This window comes from Polypterus senegalus, chromosome 18 (genome assembly GCF_016835505.1).
Source record: "Polypterus senegalus isolate Bchr_013 chromosome 18, ASM1683550v1, whole genome shotgun sequence".
Classification (NCBI taxonomy): domain Eukaryota; kingdom Metazoa; phylum Chordata; class Cladistia; order Polypteriformes; family Polypteridae; genus Polypterus; species Polypterus senegalus.
The window spans coordinates 86064612-86076649 of NC_053171.1; the positions used below are offsets into that span (position 1 = coordinate 86064612).

General features: G+C 41.1%; 1 pseudogene; it reads right to left on the reverse strand.

The window, feature by feature from the left end:
• Nucleotides 1-127: 127 nt before the first annotated feature.
• LOC120518421 lies at nucleotides 128-5632 on the reverse strand (annotated as a pseudogene).
• Between the last annotated feature and the right edge of the window lie 6406 nt (nucleotides 5633-12038).

The window sequence follows — 12038 nt, forward strand, 5'->3', positions numbered from 1 at the left end:
CATTCCTCTGTTAAAGTTATCTTCTACTCATACTTGCCATTATTTTAGTTTTTACAATCTATTGTTTAGAAAGAAGCCTGAATTTGCTGAACTGTTAATTTAAATGGTCGAAATATTTAAGGATACAAAAATTGTAGTAGGATTGTTGGGATATGTACAGAGTAGAGCAAAATTGTTACTTGCAAAATGCTACAACAAGAAATGTGAATGTATTAAATTCAGAACTTTTTGTATCTATAATTTGTTTTTTCCACAGCATTTATTTTTCATATTTAATATTGGTAATCTACTGTAACTGAAGATAAACAAACGTGAAATTTAGAACCAGAAACCAGTGCATCCAGGATCAGTTGCCCAAAACATTTCTCTCACAAAATCACCTATGATACCCAGACAAAATAGGTCCATTATTAAAAAAAACTCGCTCACATTAACCACAAAAATCAACATAAATAAAGAAAATTCTTAACACTAAATAAACTGCAACAAAAGAAATAAAGTAGACTTTTGCAGGATACGTTTGCTGTGTTTCACTTCTGTTGCTTGGTTTTCTTACTTTGCCACTCTGTACAATCCAAAAGAAATTATTTGAAAGCTTGTGTTATTTAATGGTCTTCAGTAACTTGAGATGCAATATGTAATTTTTGAGCACACTAAACAATGCCCCACAGTCTATCTAATTTGGCTCGTCAGTGCTTCTACCAACCATTACATTGGTTCATCTAGCCCAGTGCCTTTTGTTGCAGTTGTTTTAAAACTCTCCCACTTTTTGTCTTCAAGAGCAGGGAAACTGGGTGAATTAACAACTTGTGTGGGTGTCTTAGCCTGTTACATATCCTGCTTGTTTGCAAATACCAGTAATATGGCCTTTTTCAGCTCTTTTTTCTTTAACGTTGCAACAAGGTCTGATTAGGAAATTCCCATTCTGTCTGTGTCACAGCTGTCTACCACATACTGTATATCACTACATCTGTATTAGAATAGCACCACCAACATGGCCTTATACTTGCTTGTCCTCCCAAGTCTCATATTTGGAATTTAAGGTTTTTATATGTTACAGTTTCAACATTGAAGCCAAGTGTGGGTATGGTAGTAGTAGTAAATACTCCTACTTGTAATCTGTATGGTATAGTAGTCTTCCCTGCTCCATCAGGGCAAGGAATCAAGATTCATATCTCTCTTGTCCCAAACAAACTGATAAAGATGCTAGAAAGTAAGGGCCCCCCAATGTTTTCTTTAACTTTGGTCCCCTCTTTTTAAAATTGCATTCCAACTAGTTGCCCACGTCTCGTTCTGTCTGGTTACTAATGAAGTGTCACTTCCTATCAAGGAAGAAACACGTGGGTCATTTGGTTCTCTGCAGCTTGTATTGGTTGCATCTTCCTGTCAATACAGCACTTGCTTTCACTGGAGGAAACATATGTTACTAGGTGACTTGCAGTAAAATGTCAACATCCAAGAATAATAAATAAAGGGTAAAGTGAGTTTTATTAATAAAAAATAAACATTAATATCCCCACAACTTGGACAATATTTAATGATCCAACCATCCATTTTCCAACCCACTGAATCCGAACACAGGGTCACGGGGGTCTGCTGGAGTCAATCCCAGCCAACACAGGGCACAAGGCAGGAACCAATCCCGGGCAGGGTGCCAACCCACTGCAGTCTTTTTAATGATCATGTAGTATGAATTTAAAAATTTCTATTTTTTAGGAAAATCGCAGTAATGCTTCATTGTCTTAGAAGGACTGTGAGAACTTAGTTAAATAGAGAACACCAGTCAACTTACCTGATGCGCTACTTACTACTGTTCTGTGCTTTCATTTTTTGAAACTTTATTGGAAAAATGATTAAAACCTCAGTACATTATAATTCACTTTATTTGATCAAATAGCAAGTGACCATCAAGAGCAGAAACTGAAGGATCTCTGATACTTTAGACAAGTATGTATGTTGCTAATATTACTCTATTTTTCTGTCCTTACCTTTTCAAGTAATTATAAAGTTAAATGTGACAATTATGCAAGGAGGTGTTACAGTAAATGTATTTATTTGCGTTATTGTTCTAATTTTGTGACTATTAATGATCTTTTTATAATAAGTTCCTGAAAGTTAGTTTGTAGTCCAAAAAAAGCCTCGTTTGGCGGCAGACGAGACGTGTGTGCTGTTGCAGGAGTTGTTTTGGCCTATTTTCCTTGTTTCAGCTTGTTGTGTACTTCTGGAAGGAATGGCTTGCTGTGGATAACGGCAAAGGACTGAGGTCATTTTTTGGCCTTTGCAAAATGAATTTTATTTGTTTAAGCCACCCTGTCTTTGTTCGATTTCCGTGTTTGTGATTCTCATCCTTCTGCTTGACTTGTTTTTCTCAAGGAGTACAAGCTGTACTGATCCCAACATAGCACAGCAGCCCCACCCAGTAACACCCCCATTACTTTAGCTTTACAGTTTTAAGAACCTGGCATTCTGTTTAAAGACGGGTTTTGGTTAGTGCCAGTCTTGATACAAGCTACAGACACATCTGCTCTCTGACATCTTCAATACCCAGCATATGTCTGCCTCAGCCATATTTTTATATAAGTTTTTTTCTGCAGAGCAGAGGCATCCCTTATAAATGGTAGATTTTGGTATTGATAATAAGCATCACACTATATTTTGTACATCATTCTTGGTCATTAAAGACATCTTAAACGTAACAATTTCTCATATGTTTAATTCTGTTTTTATAGTAATTAACTGGAAGCCAGCCTGGCATATTGCTGCCTACCTCAGGAGGGCACCCACTGAAGCAAGCATCTGAAACTTTAAAACTGTTGACATCAAATTAAACTTCTAGAATGTTTGATCCATTTGAAAAACTCGATATTTATCTTGCATGCCCATGCCAAGTTGGTGTGTCTCTTTAGCACCTGTAATGAATGCTCCAGGGACTTTTATGAATATATATTGTGTGACCTCCTGTTCTGGTCTCTTGCTCACTCTCAGCTGGAACATCCAGCAACTCCATTCACAATTGGGATTCTGCTGATTCCAAAGTTGTGTCTTTTCTATGTCATCAGGCTCTTGACTCAGTGAAGCGGTGTGGTCGGTTACCACTACTGCAGATCCTGGTGATATGGCACATCGTGCCAGGGCTCTGTGTGCTCTTATTTCACATACTGTATGGGTTGCTTCTCAGTTTGACATTGATTTCTCTTTGACTTGGTTGGTTCAAAAATTATCAAATGTGAGAACAACAGTGGGCAGCAACCCTGATGCAGGATACCGGTCAGATATAAGGCACTTCCACTCCTTCAGTTATATGCATCCATCCTTTGTCATGTTCCTTACTTTATGTAGGAAGTAGATGGCCACAGAGGAAAGCTAAATTATTGGGTAATAGATAGATAGATACTTTATTAATCCCAAGGAGAAATTCACATAATAATATGCATATGCACATTTCTGTCAGGAAACCATGCTTGTATTTCTCTTTATTTAGTGTTACGTCAACCCTTCACTGATTCACTCCTCAATCTGGAGTCAGAAACACATCCATGGGTCAGTTGCAGTGTAGCTGAGATCGTACCGTACTAGCTGTGGATCAAGACCAGACTTTGTACTACACTATTAAGAGGAGACGATCCTCCGGTCTAAGGGTTGATACAATATTTAAATAATACGCAACTAGTCTTCTTGTTGCTTTTTGTTTCTTCATGGTTTACACAGCTGGCCGTCTGATTACCAGTTAACAGTGATAGGCCGGCAATTCACATTTTTAAATTAACAACTTGCAGCTGAACATTCTCTCAATTTAAAAGGACAGAGCATGCGGAAAACATACATCCCCGTGTAAACTTAATAAATACTAGCTGTGCTACCTGTCTGCAATGTAAATAATCAATGTAGACCTCAGAGTTAACATTTTCTGTGCACCATGCAATGCATATGTTTCTGTTATATGCCATTTGGTATGGGATTCGCAAAAGCAGTGTTAATGTTTGTGATGTGGCATCAATTGGAATGACATGCAATGCATTTTATTGTGATATACCATCTGTTGGAATGCCAGAGACATAGCAATTGGATGGACTTATCCTGGTAAGGTGGATAATTGTGGGTGTTAACCTACATTTAGATCGAAATAAGTTTCGCTGGCATTATTGAAAAAGCATCTGAAAAGGAATCCATGAAATCTATGGAAAATACGTAGAAAGTAATGCTGAGAAAAGCAAACGTTAGTACGATCGTATGTGAGGCTTAATTGTCTCTCTGTAAGTCATTGGACCTCAGAAAAAGAGTTGTTGATGCTCATCAGGGTGGAAAAGGTTACAAAACCATCTCTAAAGATTTTGGACTCCACCAATCCATAGTCAGACAGATTGTGTACAAATGGAGGAAATTCAAGACTATTGTTACCCTCCCCAGGAGTGGTCGACTAACAAAGATCACTCCAAGAGCAAGACGTGTAATAGTCGGTGAGGTCACAAAGGACCACAGGCTAACTTCTAAGCAACTGAAGGCCTCTCTCACATTGACTAATGTTCATGTTCATGAGCCCACCATCAGGAGAACACTGAACAACAATGGTGTGCATGGCAGGGTTGCGAGGAGAAAGCCACTGCTCTCCAAAAAAAACACTGCTGCCTGTCTGCAGTTTGCTGAAGATCACGTGGACAAACCAGAAGGCTACTGGAAGAATGTTTTGTGGACGGATGTGATGAGACCAAAATAGAACTTTCTGGGTTAAATGAAAAGCGTTATGTTTGGAGAAAGGAAAACACTGCATTCCAGCATAAGAACCCTATCCCATCTGTGAAACATGGTGGTGGTAGTATCATGGTGTGGGCCTGTTTTGCTGCATCTGGGCCAGGACGGCTTGCCTTCATTGATGGAACAATGAATTCTGAATTATATCAGAGAATTCTAAAGGAAAATGTCAGGACATCTGTCCATGAACTGAATCTCAAGAGAAGGTGGGTCATGCAGCAAGACAACGACCCTAAGCACACAAGTCGTTCTACCAAAGAATGGTTAAAGAAGAATAAAGTGAATGTTTTGGAATGGCCAAGTCAAAGTCCTGACCTTAATCCAATCGACATGTTGTGGAAGGACCTGAAGCGAGCAGTTCATGTGAGGAAACCCACCAACATCCAGAGTTGAAGCTGTTCTGTACGGAGGAATGGGCTCAAATTCCTCCAAGCCGGTGTGCAGGAATGATCAGAAGTTACCGGAAACGTTTAGTTGTAGTTATTGGGGGGTCACACCAGATACTGAAAGCAAAGGTTCACATACTTTTGCCACTCACAAATATGTAATATTCGATCGTTTTCCTTAATAAATAAATGACCAAGTATAATATTTTTGTCTCATTTGTTTAACTGGTTTCTCTTTATCTACTTTTAGGACTTGAGTGAAAATCTGATGATGTTTTAGGTCATATTTATGCAGAAATATAGAAAAGTCTAAAGGGTTCACAAACTTTCAAGCACAACTGTATTTATATTTTGTGTGTTAGACAATATTATTCGACTGTAGCTGCAACAGGATTTGAGGATGTTGATATTACCCCTGCCAAAAAAAATCCTCCCCTCCTCACCTTAACTCCTGACTGGATGGTCAGAATCACTTCTAAGATTTCATCTGCTGTCATCGACTGACCTGTAGCTAATGCCCTAGAAATTTCACTCCTACCTAAAAGTAAATGTGTTGCAGCTACAATAAAGAAATGTTGTAACATATTGCCAACTCTCACTAGCACCACCATTCTTCTGTTTCAACGGCACTTCATACTCTTCCACACAATACATATATGTGGTTACTTGTCCATAATATCGTCACCCCTTGATCTAATGTACAAATGACAAGCCTCCTCAGCTCATTTTATTTTTATATGTGATGTTCCCAGAGCATAAGTACTGTATATGCATGTATGCTTGTGTCACTCTGATGCCTGAGTGGGGTCAGGGACATTCTTAGGAATACGCAAACTATGCATCCGTGTAGGGCAGGGGTGTCGAACTCTGGGCCTGGAGGGCCGCAGTGGCTGCAGGTTTTCATTCTTTCCTGATCAGTGACCAGTTTTCAATACTAATTAACTTCTTTTCCCTTCATTTTAATAGCCTTGTTTTTAAGGATTCAGTCCTCTGTATTTATTCCTTTCTTCATTAAATGACAGCCAAACAGAAATGAGATGTGAAATGAGCTGACAAATGACCAGCTAAATTGGGATTTCAAACTCCAACCAATCTCCATTAATGAGACGCCAATTCTTGCTGTTAATTAAACCCGTTATTTAATTCCACAGCTTGTTGCTGCTCTCATTCTGCCGTAGCAGACATTTCCAAAACTGTTGATTTTTCTGTTTTTTCTAAGAACACTGTCAAGATGTTTTGGTGAGCTGAGAGATCGTGCTTACTGACATCCATCACCTTTCTTTATTTTCAGATATTGTGTGATGGGCAAAGGTGAGCTGGTCATGTGTTTTGTGTCTCATTATTGTTTGGCTGCTAATTAAGGAAAACTAAGGGGTCTGAGTCAAGTTAACTAAAACTAAAGAAAAAGAAGTTAATTAGCAACACAAGCTGGTCCCTAATGAAGAAGATGGTTAGAAAGAAAACCTGCAGCCACTGTGGCCCTCCAGGACCAGAGTTTGACACCCATGGCATAGGGCCCCCGGCCCCGACTTACAATTTTTTTTTTGTTTGTGCCAGTCCCTCACGTCATGTGTCACGATACCCTCCTCATCCTAAATGTTATCGTTCTGAGTCAAATTCAGAGGAGAAGGGTAGGAGCAGGGGGCAGCAGGCAGGGAATCGGGGCATGGCCGCGGGACTGGGAATGTATAAATAGCGATCGCTCAGTCTGGATAAACCATTGCACAACGTGGATCAGTGGCGGATGGTGCGTTTTGAGACTATCATACAGTGGTGTGAAAAACTATTTGCCCCCTTCCTGATTTCTTATTCTTTTGCATGTTTGTCACACAAAATGTTTCTGATCATCAAACACATTTAACCATTAGTCAAATATAACACAAGTAAACACAAAATGCAGTTTTTAAATGATGTTTTTATTATTTAGGAGAAAAAATCCAAACCTACATGGCCCTGTGTGAAAAGTAATTGCCCCTGAACCTAATAACTGGTTGGGCCACCCTTAGCAGCAATAACTGCAATCAAGCGTTTGCGATAACTTGCAATGAGTCTTTGACAGCGCTCTGGAGGAATTTTGGCCCACTCATCTTTGCAGAATTGTTGTAATTCAGCTTTATTTGAGGGTTTTCTAGCATGAACTGCCTTTTTAAGGTCATGCCATAGCATCTCAATTGGATTCAGGTCAGGACTTTGACTAGGCCACTCCAAAGTCTTCATTTTATTTTTTTTCTTCAGCCATTCAGAGGTGGATTTGCTGGTGTGTTTTGGGTCATTGTCCTGTTGCAGCACCCAAGATCGCTTCAGCTTGAGTTGACGAACAGATGGCGGACATTCTCCTTCAGGATTTTTGGTAGACAGTAGAATTCATGGTTCCATCTATCACAGCAAGCCTTCCAGGTCCTGAAGCAGCAAAACAACCCCAGACCATCACACTACCACCACCATATTTTACTGTTGGTATGATGTTCTTTTTCTGAAATGCTGTGTTCCTTTTACACCAGATGTAACGGGATATTTGCCTTCCAAAAAGTTCAACTTTTGTCTCATCAGTCCACAAGGTATTTTCCCAAAAGTCTTGACAATCATTGAGATGTTTCTTAGCAAAATTGAGACGAGCCCTAATGTTCTTTTGCTTAACAGTGGTTTATGCCTTGGAAATCTGCCATGCAGGCCGTTTTTGCCCAGTCTCTTTCTTATGGTGGAGTCGTGAACACTGACCTTAATTGAGGCAAGTGAGGCCTGCAGTTCTTTTGACGTTGTCCTGGGGTCTTTTGTGACCTCTCGGATGAGTCGTCTCTGCACTCTTGGGGTAATTTTGGTCGGCTGGCCACTCCTGGGAAGGTTCACCACTGTTCCATGTTTTTGCCATTTGTGGATAATGGCTCTCACTGTGGTTCGCTGGAGTCCCAAAGCTTTAGAAATGGCTTTATAACCTTTACCAGACTGACAGATCTCAATTACTTCTGTTCTCATTTGTTCCTGAATTTCTTTGGATCTTGGCATGATGTCTAGCTTTTGAGGTGCTTTTGGTCTACTTCTCTGTGTCAGGCAGCTCCTATTTAAGTGATTTCTTGATTGAAACAGGTGTGGCAGTAATCAGGCCTGGAAATTGAACTCAGGTGTGATACACCACAGTTAGGTGATTTTTGAACAAGGGGGCAATTACTTTTTCACACAGGGCCATGTAGGTTTGGATTTTTTTTCTCCCTAAATAATAAAACCGTCATTTAAAAACTGCATTTTGTGTTTACTTGTGTTATATTTGACTAATGGTTAAATGTGTTTGATGATCAGAAACATTTTGTGTGACAAACATGCAAAAGAATAAGAAATCAGGAAGGGGGCAAATAGTTTTTCACACCACTGTATATTATTATTTGGATTATTAATTAAACGTAAAGCTAATATATCACATAGGCCCTACATCCTAATCCTCGTTCCTCCAGGGCCCGGTATGAGCTAATCCTGCAGCACTATAGCAAACGTTAATTTTAGAGATTCGTTTCGGACTCATTCAGAGAGATCCCCATAAAATCATGAAATATCCTTATATTACCGGCCTTTACCAGATCCAGAACAAAATCAGTATCTTACCACTCTGCATACACACAAGCGGACATGTAGGCCTACTGGTCATCTAAGGCCTTTTTCCTGAGCACCGGGGAAGCCCCCCCTAACCCAATCCGAGGCCTGTACATTTCTGAACCGCGTAGGGCCGCCAAACTGCTAAGAACGGCCCTGGTGGGGTCTTAATCTGCAAGTGGATTTCAAATCCCACAACTGACACTGTGTAACCACGAGCAAGTCACTTGACCTACCTGTACTTTTAATGGGAAACCCAAAAGAAATGCAACCAATTTTATCTCCAAAATTACAAGTTATCTTGGATTTGGCCAAATAAGTAAATTTAATGCTATAACTCGTCTTCTGAATTGCATAGATTATACAGAAGAGTTAATACTTTGATATTCATTATGCACTCAGCTTTTCCTGATAATTGAATTAATCCCAGAGTCACCAAAGCCTATAAAATACCGAGTTAGAAGCTGGACAATATTTGTAAAGAATTCCTCATTGCAGTGCACACTTCACAGTAGAGCACCGACGCTATGTAATACATATTGTGGGAGAACTCCGATCAGATCTGGAGAACATTCACAAAGATACCTCCACGACACTCTGAAGGAGCGTGGAAGAGACTGCTAGCATCTTTTAGTGTGTTCTGTCTGGACCGGTGGCTGAGCAGTTTCTTAATTCGAGTCACCAGCTTGAGCCTGCTTACCTGTTCAACTCACAGATGAGTAGGACTATAGCAATCTGAATTCACCTTTAGAGATGTTTCAAAATGCATTCTAAGATATCCCAAAAAGGTTTTCTGATGTCTTGAAATGACACGCTGTATATTTTCAGATATTTGAAATGCATTTTGAGATAACTTAAGTGCAGTTTAAGGTATTTTGAAATAAATTCCTTCAGATAAATTTCAAGATATCTTAAAATACATCTAAAGTCATTTTGAGGCATCAGAAATGCTGTTTTAGATATCACAAATACATGTTAAAAATATCTTAAAATAGGTAGAATTGCCATTAAAATTGGTAGGATAGGGAATTGTGCATGGGAGTTTGCCCGACCGGTCTACATGTGTTTTGTGGACTTGGAAAAGGCGTTCGACCGTGTCCCTCGGGGAATCCTGTGGGGGGTGCTCCGGGAGTATGGGGTACCGGACCCCCAATAACAGCTGTTCGGTCTCTGTACAACCGGTGTCAGAGCTTGGTCCGCATTGCCGGCAGTAAGTCGAGCCCGTTTCCAGTGAGAGTTGGACTCTGCCAGGGCTGCCCTTTGTCACCGATTCTGTTCATAACTTTTATGGACAGAATTTCTAGGCACAGCCAGGGTGTTGAGGGGGTCCGGTTTGGTGGACTCAGGATTGGGTCACTGCTTTTTTGCAGATGATGTTGTCCTGTTTGCTTCATCAGGCCGTGATCTTCAGCTCTCTCTGGATCGGTTCACAGCTGAGTGTGAAGCGGCTGGGATGAGAATCGGCACCTCCAAATCTGAGACCATGGTCCTCAGCCGGAAAAGGGTGGAGTGCCCTCTCAGGGTTGGGGGAGAGATCCTGCCCCAAGTGGAGGAGTTCAAGTATCTCGGGGTCTTGTTCACGAGTGAGGGAAGAATGGAGTGGGAGATCGACAGGCGGATCGGTGCGGCGTCCACAGTGATGCGAGCTCTGCATCAGTCTGTCGTGGTGAAAAAGGAGCTGAGCTGTAAGGCAAAGCTCTCAATTTACCAGTCGATCTACCTTCCTACCCTCACCTATGGTCATGAGCTATGGGTAGTGACCGAAAGAACGAGATCACGAATACAAGCGGCTGAAATGAGTTTCCTCCGCATGGTGTCTGGGCTTTCCCTTAAAGATAGGGTGAGAAGCTCAGTCATCCAGGAGGGGCTCAGAGTAGAGCCGCTGCTCCTCCGCATCGAGAGGAGTCAGATGAGGTGGCTGGGGCATCTGATCAGGATGCCTCCTGGACGCCTCCCTGGTGAGGTGTTCTGGGCACGTCCGACTGGGAGGAGGCCCCAGGGAAGACATGCTGGAGGGAATATGTCTCTCGGCTGGCCTGGGAACGCCTTGGGATTCTCCCAGAAGAGCTAGAAGAAGTGGCCGGGGAGAGGGAGGTCTGGGCATCTCTGCTCAAGCTGCTGTCTCCGCGACCCGATCTCAGATAAGCGGAAGAGGATGGATGGATGAAGTCTGCATCTGAAATATCTTCAAATGAGATATCTGAAAGTGTACTGCAGATATCCTAAAATGTAAAGGAACATATTCTGAGATGTCTAGAAACAGCTTTCAGGTATCTTAAAAAGTAAACTGCATTTTAAGGTATCTAAAATTCATGTTGCAATATCTCTAAATGTTATTTTGGCTTAACATACGGGACTTCAGTGGGCTTCGTCTTCTCTACTTAGGACAGGTGCTCTCTGCTAACCTCACGATAGCAAGAATGGAAATCCATCCATCCACTTTCTGAACCTGATTATACAGACCAGGGGTGCGGGGAAACTGGAGCCAATCCTGGGTGCAAGGAAGGAGAAATCCCCGAACACTTCACCAGCCCATCACAGGGTGAACACACACAAAGAAACACACAAGGGCCAAGTTAGCAATGCCAGTCTACTTGCTCTGCATGTCTTTGGACTGTGGGAGGAAAACAGGAGCACCCGGAAGAAGATGACCTTGAATTTGAAGAGCTGGTTAATGCTGCTGGACCCAGCCTGACTGATGTCAATGTGGGGTATGGTTGTTCTCCACATATCGGGTTCCTTGGTCTTCCTCTGTCACCACAAAGATGTCCATTAGGTTCATTGGCAACGTGAAACTGGCCTAAAACATGTGAATGGTGGTTTACGATTTCTCTCCTAGCTTTGTGGATATACAGTAGGCTCTGACCTCCATGGACCTGAACCTGAACTTAATAACATATCAGGGTCTCTGGTTTTAACTCCAACTCTGATTTGGCTAGTGGGATTAATGAATACGACTTGAGATGTGAGTTGTTTGATTTTACTGAGCAAGTGCAATGCCTGAAGCATTGGGTTTCAAATAAAGATGTGATATTGTTTGCTCGGAAGGATGTAGACAACATTTTTAGAAAGCAAAAACTTCTATCTCTTGAAATGTGCTGAGCAGCACAGCTCCTCTTTTAATTCTTTTATTTTTAGGTTGTCATTAGAACAGCAGAAAGGTTCCAAAGCTGTAAAAACAGGCAACAGTAATTTTAGGGGCTACAAACAAAAACCCTAAAACCGTAAATGGCTTCAAACCAGTGGTTCTGATTTCGCTGGTTAATTAAATCATCTGAAATGTTTAAAAAGAAATCTCAGTGTTTGTTAGATCCATTTCAG